Source organism: Silene latifolia, chromosome Y (assembly GCF_048544455.1).
Source record: "Silene latifolia isolate original U9 population chromosome Y, ASM4854445v1, whole genome shotgun sequence".
Taxonomy (NCBI): Eukaryota; Viridiplantae; Streptophyta; class Magnoliopsida; order Caryophyllales; family Caryophyllaceae; genus Silene; species Silene latifolia.
The window spans coordinates 476987681-476994755 of NC_133538.1; the positions used below are offsets into that span (position 1 = coordinate 476987681).

The following is a 7075-nucleotide window of genomic DNA, read 5'->3' on the forward strand; positions in this document are numbered from 1 at the left end:
TTTTCGAGATATCTTAAGAGGGGTTTTGAAAATTGTAAATCCAACTCATAGTTATTTAACTTTTGTGCCACTGCTAAACTTTTACACTTTCAGAAAGGTGTTCTGACTGTTGCTTATGAAAGATAAGATAGTGGACAATTTTCAAAATTAACGAATTTTGTGCCACTGCCAATTTGCTTGTTCTTTGTACTTGTCAACTTGAAATGGTTGGACGAGGAAATCCTGAGAGTAAATAGAAAATGACTCCTTGAAGATTGGTCATTCATTTGTGTCTTGCCCACAGACCTGAAAATCAAAATAGAAACTTGTATATCAAACACGACAACAAGGAACAATTGAAGTTTCCAATCCTTACACTCTTCCTTGTCACAGCACCCCTTTTATTAGTAATTGTAGTCCTCCTTCAGTTTAAAAAGTAGTTTTGCAACCATGGATGAACATTGAAAATTTGAATCAAAAAAAAAAAAAAAAAAAAAAGTACACATACCGGCATTCTGCTGCCTGCTTCAGAAGTAAAGCAGCCTCTTTTGAGCTGCAAACATCTACACTGTTAAGGTCAGACACATATTGGTACAGTAATATACTTACTTGCATGTCATAATTCCAGCCTTGGGCTGACTGCTTCTTACTGGTCTCAATGTTAAGTTCCAATGAATATATAATTGCATATTCATCCATGTTCTCAAATGAATCACAGCCACTTAACTAACAAATCCCATAACTAGAATGAGCATTTTAATTCAGTCACTCTATCATGAATACAACTCTCCCAAGATTCAAGACAGATAACTTACCTTGAAAGCAGGTTCAGGCTCTTCTCTCCCGGGATTATCAGATATTTCCATTACCCACTGCAAGTAGACCATATCATACACTTAATCACATAGTGCATCAAAACAATTTAAATGCAGAATAATTGGTTAGAGCACATTCTTTTAATTATATCGTCTAAACATTTATCTCTTTGAATTTTTTTTTTCATATTTGGTATGTACTAACTATTTTTCTTAATTTATTTCCTTAGGTATATAATGGACAAGGAAGCCCCCACGAGCGAAAATGACCATTGTAAAAAACCGAACGTAAAGGGAGAGGTGCAACAACCGGTATAAAGACCAAAAAACAAGATAAAGGGCCTAAGGGTATTGATTTTGATGAGCACGATAGGCCTTTTGGAGCATGGAGGCTAGATTTTGTTAGAGATATTGGTCAAATCGCCCGGAATAATATCAAGATCACATATGAGAATTGGTTTAAAGTACCCGAGGGAATTAAAGATTCAATTTGGAAAGACATAAAGGTTCTGAATTTTTTTATTATTGATTATGGACGGTTGGTTGAGCATTTTGGTTTCTGTCTCTGATTAGCATCTGAAAATCAAATTGTGCTAGTTATTTTTCCACATTGTCTCGTCTTTTGTTTTCTGCCATTATGATTAATTAGGGCCATATGCTAACCAAATGATGTGATGTTTATTATGGTCATATGTGATGAGCCTTCGAGGTTTCGTATAAGGTTGTTCTTTGATGCACCATAGTGTTAGTGTACGTTTTTTACTGACTTTTCTTGATTTGTTTATTGAGAAATAGCTGCTACTGTCCTTGACATCAAAAGTCGTTAACATTAGAAGCCATAGTTTGATGTTTTAATATTTTTGAGTTAAATGAAACTTTTCTACCATGTTTATGAATTATTTTTATAGACCAATTGGAACTTCAAAGATGATGCGATGCGTATAAAGGTTTTAAACAACGTGGGTGTGAGTTGGAGGTTGTTTAAGACAACCTTGACTACTTATTTTATCTACAAAACTAGAAAACAGAGGAGACAAGTACCTTTAGATGATCCTTTGACTCTTTATAAAGGAATAACACCAGATGATTAGAAGGAGTTTGTGAAACAGCGAATGGATGAGAAATTTAAGGTGAATTATTTTATTGTTTGTTAATTATATTCAGCCATCTCTTTCTTTCAAGTTTATTACTAATAAAAAATATCATATATTATTAAATTGCAGGAAAAAAGTAGAAAAGCACGGGAATCCCAAAAGCATAATGTGCATAAACATTTTATGGGAAGAGCTGCTATATGGGTAAGTTGGAGGGTTGGTATCAAGAAGAATTAAATGCTGCCTTGGCTATTGATCTTGATGCCGATCCTAAAACGACCGAGAAAGATGTTATCAAACGTTTTGAGGATCGGGGTTATTTGTGGATCAAGGGACATACCCCTTCATCTAAGGACCTTTCGTCGCAAACGAAAGATTTGATAAGTGAAATTGTAAGTGACTAACTATTTCTTTTCGTTTTGAGATGTATTTGTTGTCCAGTGTCTTATGTAGTGTATGAGTTCAACTTCTCAGCATTTTATGAGAAGATAGAGGAAATCAGGAGAGTAAAGAGCTGAACTTTGACAGTGTCCAGCTTTTGAAGATGTGATTTGGTTAAGTCCGCCTACTAATTAATTAAAAATTCATCTGTGGTTCAGACCAATCACTATAGGTAACTTAATTTCGGCCTGCTATTGTACATGAAATTTGGCAGTTCGGGTTGGAAGCGAGAAGGTGGTCTTAAAAGATCTTAAAATGTTCATGAAGGTAACTTGGACCTGCTATGGTCTTGAACTAGATTGGTAGAATTAGTTATATGATTTTAGTTATCTAGTCATGAAGCACGTAATTTTTTTGCTACTTACTGCACCGTAGTAGTAGCAGCTGGTCCATTTAGAAAAGTCTGGTGAATATTTTTTGGATGCTTCAATTTGATATACAAACGGTATTCACATTCTGCCGGTTTGTATAGAAAATTGTATTTGAGCTTCCATTATAATTTCTCAGTCACCGTGTGTTCTGAATTGTATTTGAACTCTGTAGACTTACTGCCTTATTGGTACAATCTGCTTATAAATAGTCAAGGGTTATCGTAGGAGTCTTAAAATGCAATGTTAACCTTGGAAACTGCAGCACAAATGTTAATACTGTCAAGTTGTGGTCAAGTTTCAGTGTGAATAATTAATTTTCGTCTAAAATATTAACCATTTTTTCATGTGAGCAGGATTATTGGGAGGAGATGAAGAGAAAAGGGGAGTTTGTTCCTTCAGGAAGAGAAGATGTGTTGGTTAAGGCAACGGGAAAATTTGACCGACCTGGATTCATAAGAGGAGTTGGAGGCTTAGTTGGTCTTACTAGCTTTTTTGGAAAATCAAATAGTCCGGGAGTTAATAAGAAGGTGTATACGGAGGATGATTTTAGGTTGTTTAAGGAAGAGGTGAAAAAAGAACAAATGGTTGATGTAAAAAGGTTGGTAAAACAACATGTGTCCGAAATTTTAAAGTCTCATCTCGAATCAAAGTCATTAGATGACAACGAAATTACAAAGATGATGGATGTCTCCTCCCCTCACCTTCTTGAGAGTAGTTCTCATTCTACCAAGCTTAATGATCGCTTCCTTGAGATAGAGGTATATATGTATAGTATGAATGACCATCTTATATTACTAGTTGTTGAGATAAAACTTTACATTTCATTTTTACTATTCCTATAGGGTCCCGTCCCTTGTCGGTTGGTTTGTGTATGTTCTTTGAGACGAAGAACGTTGTTGCCGAGGGAACAATATGGCCATGGGTAGAAGGTAAGATGGTTCACAACACACCATTGACCCGTGAAAATGCTCACGTGTCCATTGATAATATCAAAGATGGGAACGCACTACTTCCAATTCCGTGGGATGGACATGAAAGGGTTGGTGAGGTTATTGGAAGTTTTGCACAGTGGCCTAAATCATTGGTTTTATTAGGAACTGACGAGGTAATAAAATGTGCAATTAATTTATTAGTTATTATTTTTGCAACTATCAAGAAGCCAATTAAGTGTTGTTTTTTAAGTGTTAGTATTAATTGTAATTGCTAGGATGATCTTAAGGGTAGAGACAAGGTTCAACAGGCTAAGACTACTAAAGACACGGTTAATCCAGGAAAGATAATAAAGCCGTCTGGTGGTGGTAGCAAGGAGATTCAAAGTTCTTTGAGGCGGTAATGAATCTCTTACTAGTTGGTTTTTAAAACTTGTAATTTTCCTTATTTGGTTTTTAAAACTTATAATTTTTAGGTGAAGTCAACAATGAACAAAAAGGGGCCTCTAAATAAGGACGAGTTGAGCCGTTTGGATTCCCCTTTGTCGAGAGATTGGAAGACATGATCATTCGCTATTTCGGGAAAATATTCGTTGTTTACTATAGAGATTAGTGAGTTAGTTTATTCAGACGAAAGTCCAATTAAGCTGATAATCGTGTTTGATGATATTAGGGAGATGTTTAGATATGAATGGTTAAATATATCCATTCTTCAACTCTGGGGAAGGTATCACTTTTCTCATAATATTTCAATTTAATCTTTCTTTACAAATGTGTATATATTTATATACTTAAATTTTATTCTCATTATAATAATGTAGCTTCTTATATGATTATGGGACACAACGTGGAGTGACGGAAAAACTAGTTGGTTTTTTGTGTCCCGATAGACTTTGCACATATATGCATTCTTCGGTTGAGATGGAGAGATACTTAACTGAGGCTTTAAAGAAGGAACAAGATAAGAGATATGTGATGGGTGCTTTTTTTGAGGCGTGAGTATTACAAAAAAATTTCTTGCATTTCAACAATTTTTTTTCCTTTACATATTTTTTTTACCTTATTAAAGGATTTATAAGTTTTGTTATTTGATATAGCTCGCATTGGATGTTGGTTGTATTTTGTCTTCGAGATAATATTGCATATATTTTTGACTCGGATAAAGCGACAAAGAAGACATGGCAAATAAAAAGTTGCTTATCATGGTAAGTTCAATCGATTAACCACATAAATTATAGTTATGTTATGTATGAATGTCGATAATATGATTACATTTCATGTATTCAATTAATTTCAGGGCTTGGAAAAGGTATTCTTTTAGGGCGGGAACGCGTGATATGTTAAAAAAAAATGAACTCCAGATAAAAATGATTGAGGTATGAAGTTTTCCTTAGAAATTCAATTACGCCAACTACTACCACCCCACCTCCTATTTTTGTTTTACGCGTGATATGTTAAAAAAATGAACTACTCATGGATAGACTCTCTTGAAGCAGAGGTTTGGTGATGCTATTTAGCGATATTTACCGATGTAGGTTTTTACGATTACTTGTTTTGCCTCGATCAGAATCTTGCCCTTTTTGTGTCTTTTGACTTGTCTGGAGTATGTTGCTTTATACGGAAACTTGTTAACTTCTGACTATAACACGTATAACGTCATTTTATTTAATTATTATAATTATAATGCATTACCTTATGGTGGTAGTATATTTTACTTAGATTATATGAGCTTAGAGTCTTTACTTAACTCTTATTTTTCTATAAATATAGTGCACTCAACAGCCAGGGAATTATGAGTGTGGTTATTATGTTATGAAGTGGATGTATGATATCATCGTACGCTACGCATTATCGGAGGACGGCATAGAAAAGGTACTTGCTTTATATTCTGTTGTATTTTTATTTCCCAAACTCCCAGCCCTAAAATTTTACATTACCTGAGTTTATATATGTGTTAATCGATAAGGGGTTATTCATTTATTATTTTGAAAGTTAATATTCCCACATTTCACAAACTCATATTGTTTGTATTTTTTTTTGGAAAAATTGACAACAATAATCCCACCTTTAACCTTTCTTCCTAAAATAATCCCACCTATCATTAATCTCAATATAATCCCACCTTATTACCATGTCTTCTTAAAACAATCCTTGTGAAAATATTACCTGTGATATCAGGTCAACTCCCTCTTTTAATACAATCTCCCTTAACCCAAATCATCCTCCACCCTCCACTGTAATTTAATCACCTTTTCCGCATCTCCATCATTCATCGCCATCACACCATGCTTATCCTTTATTGACGCTGGCTTTTAAAATTCTTCAACTTTAACAAGCGATAGTGAGTTTTATTTCTGACTCATCTCGAATGTTTTTCTGAAAGTACTCGGTTACCTTCTCCACCATTCTCATACTCTTTCGAGTCTCGCCTCAGCTTTTACCCTTCAAAATTTGTCCTCATTCTCTCTATTCATTCCCGAAATCCGTCATTCTTCTCTCTCTTTTTTTTTTTTAAGAGCATTACTACCAATTTTTCTCTTATAGCCATCAATTCGTTTCAAATCACCCAAAAATACCCCCCATAAGAACAATTCTTAGACTAAATTCTTTGAAATTAGCATTAGTCTTGCGCATGATTAGATAATTTTTCTCAATTAGCTTAACCACTTCATAAAATCTAACTAGTCGTCTGATAATCAAGAGTATTGAGGGAGCCAAAAATGTTCACCATACTAATTGACACAATTTAAAATTTTAATTTCCTTAAAAATCTTGTACATTCCAATACGGTGATTACGCCAATATGCAATTACAGTGACTACTCCGGTGCTGGGCAATGACGCTAGTGGATTCACTAAAGCGAGATTAGCTTTTGGTGAGTTGAAGGAGAAAGGTGGGAGAAGTATTAGAAAATTTAAAATCTGGAAAAAAAGATAGAGATGGGCATTACATGTTACATATGAGCTGAAGGCTGGATTAAAGGGGATGACTTAATTAATAAAAAAAGTAAAGCAACTGGCTAAAGAGGTAACAAGTCTTGTGGTTTATTTGTAGAAGGTAGACCATAAAGGTGGGCTTAATATGAGAATAATGAAAGATGGGATTACTATGGGAAGAAAGACAAAAGGTGGGATTATTATTGTCAATTATTCCTTTTTTTTTTGTAAATTGCCTATATTTTCCTAAGCCTCATCTTTTATGTAGTGTGTTTCAGGTGCGGAAATAACAATTGAACAAATGAATGAGGTTCGAGAGCTTTGGTCGCTTTATTGTGTAAAGAACGTCTAATGTATGGTTTGATTCGTAGGAATTCTAATTGAAAACATTTAACATTTTGTATCGTGGCACGCATTTAGTAGTGTTTTAACTAGTTTTATGAATGGACGGAATTATTGTAATACGTTTGATATTTTTTGGTATATAATAAATGGATGTGTTTGTTTGAA

The 7075-nt window shown here is 34.3% G+C and overlaps 1 long non-coding RNA gene across 1 annotated transcript; it reads left to right on the forward strand.

Annotated features, from left to right (window-relative positions):
• Positions 1-5465: 5465 nt before the first annotated feature.
• On the forward strand, positions 5466-7075 carry LOC141627260 (uncharacterized). Its single transcript, XR_012536822.1, has 2 exons — positions 5466-5501; positions 6834-7075. It is a non-coding gene; the product is annotated as an uncharacterized LOC141627260 (long non-coding RNA).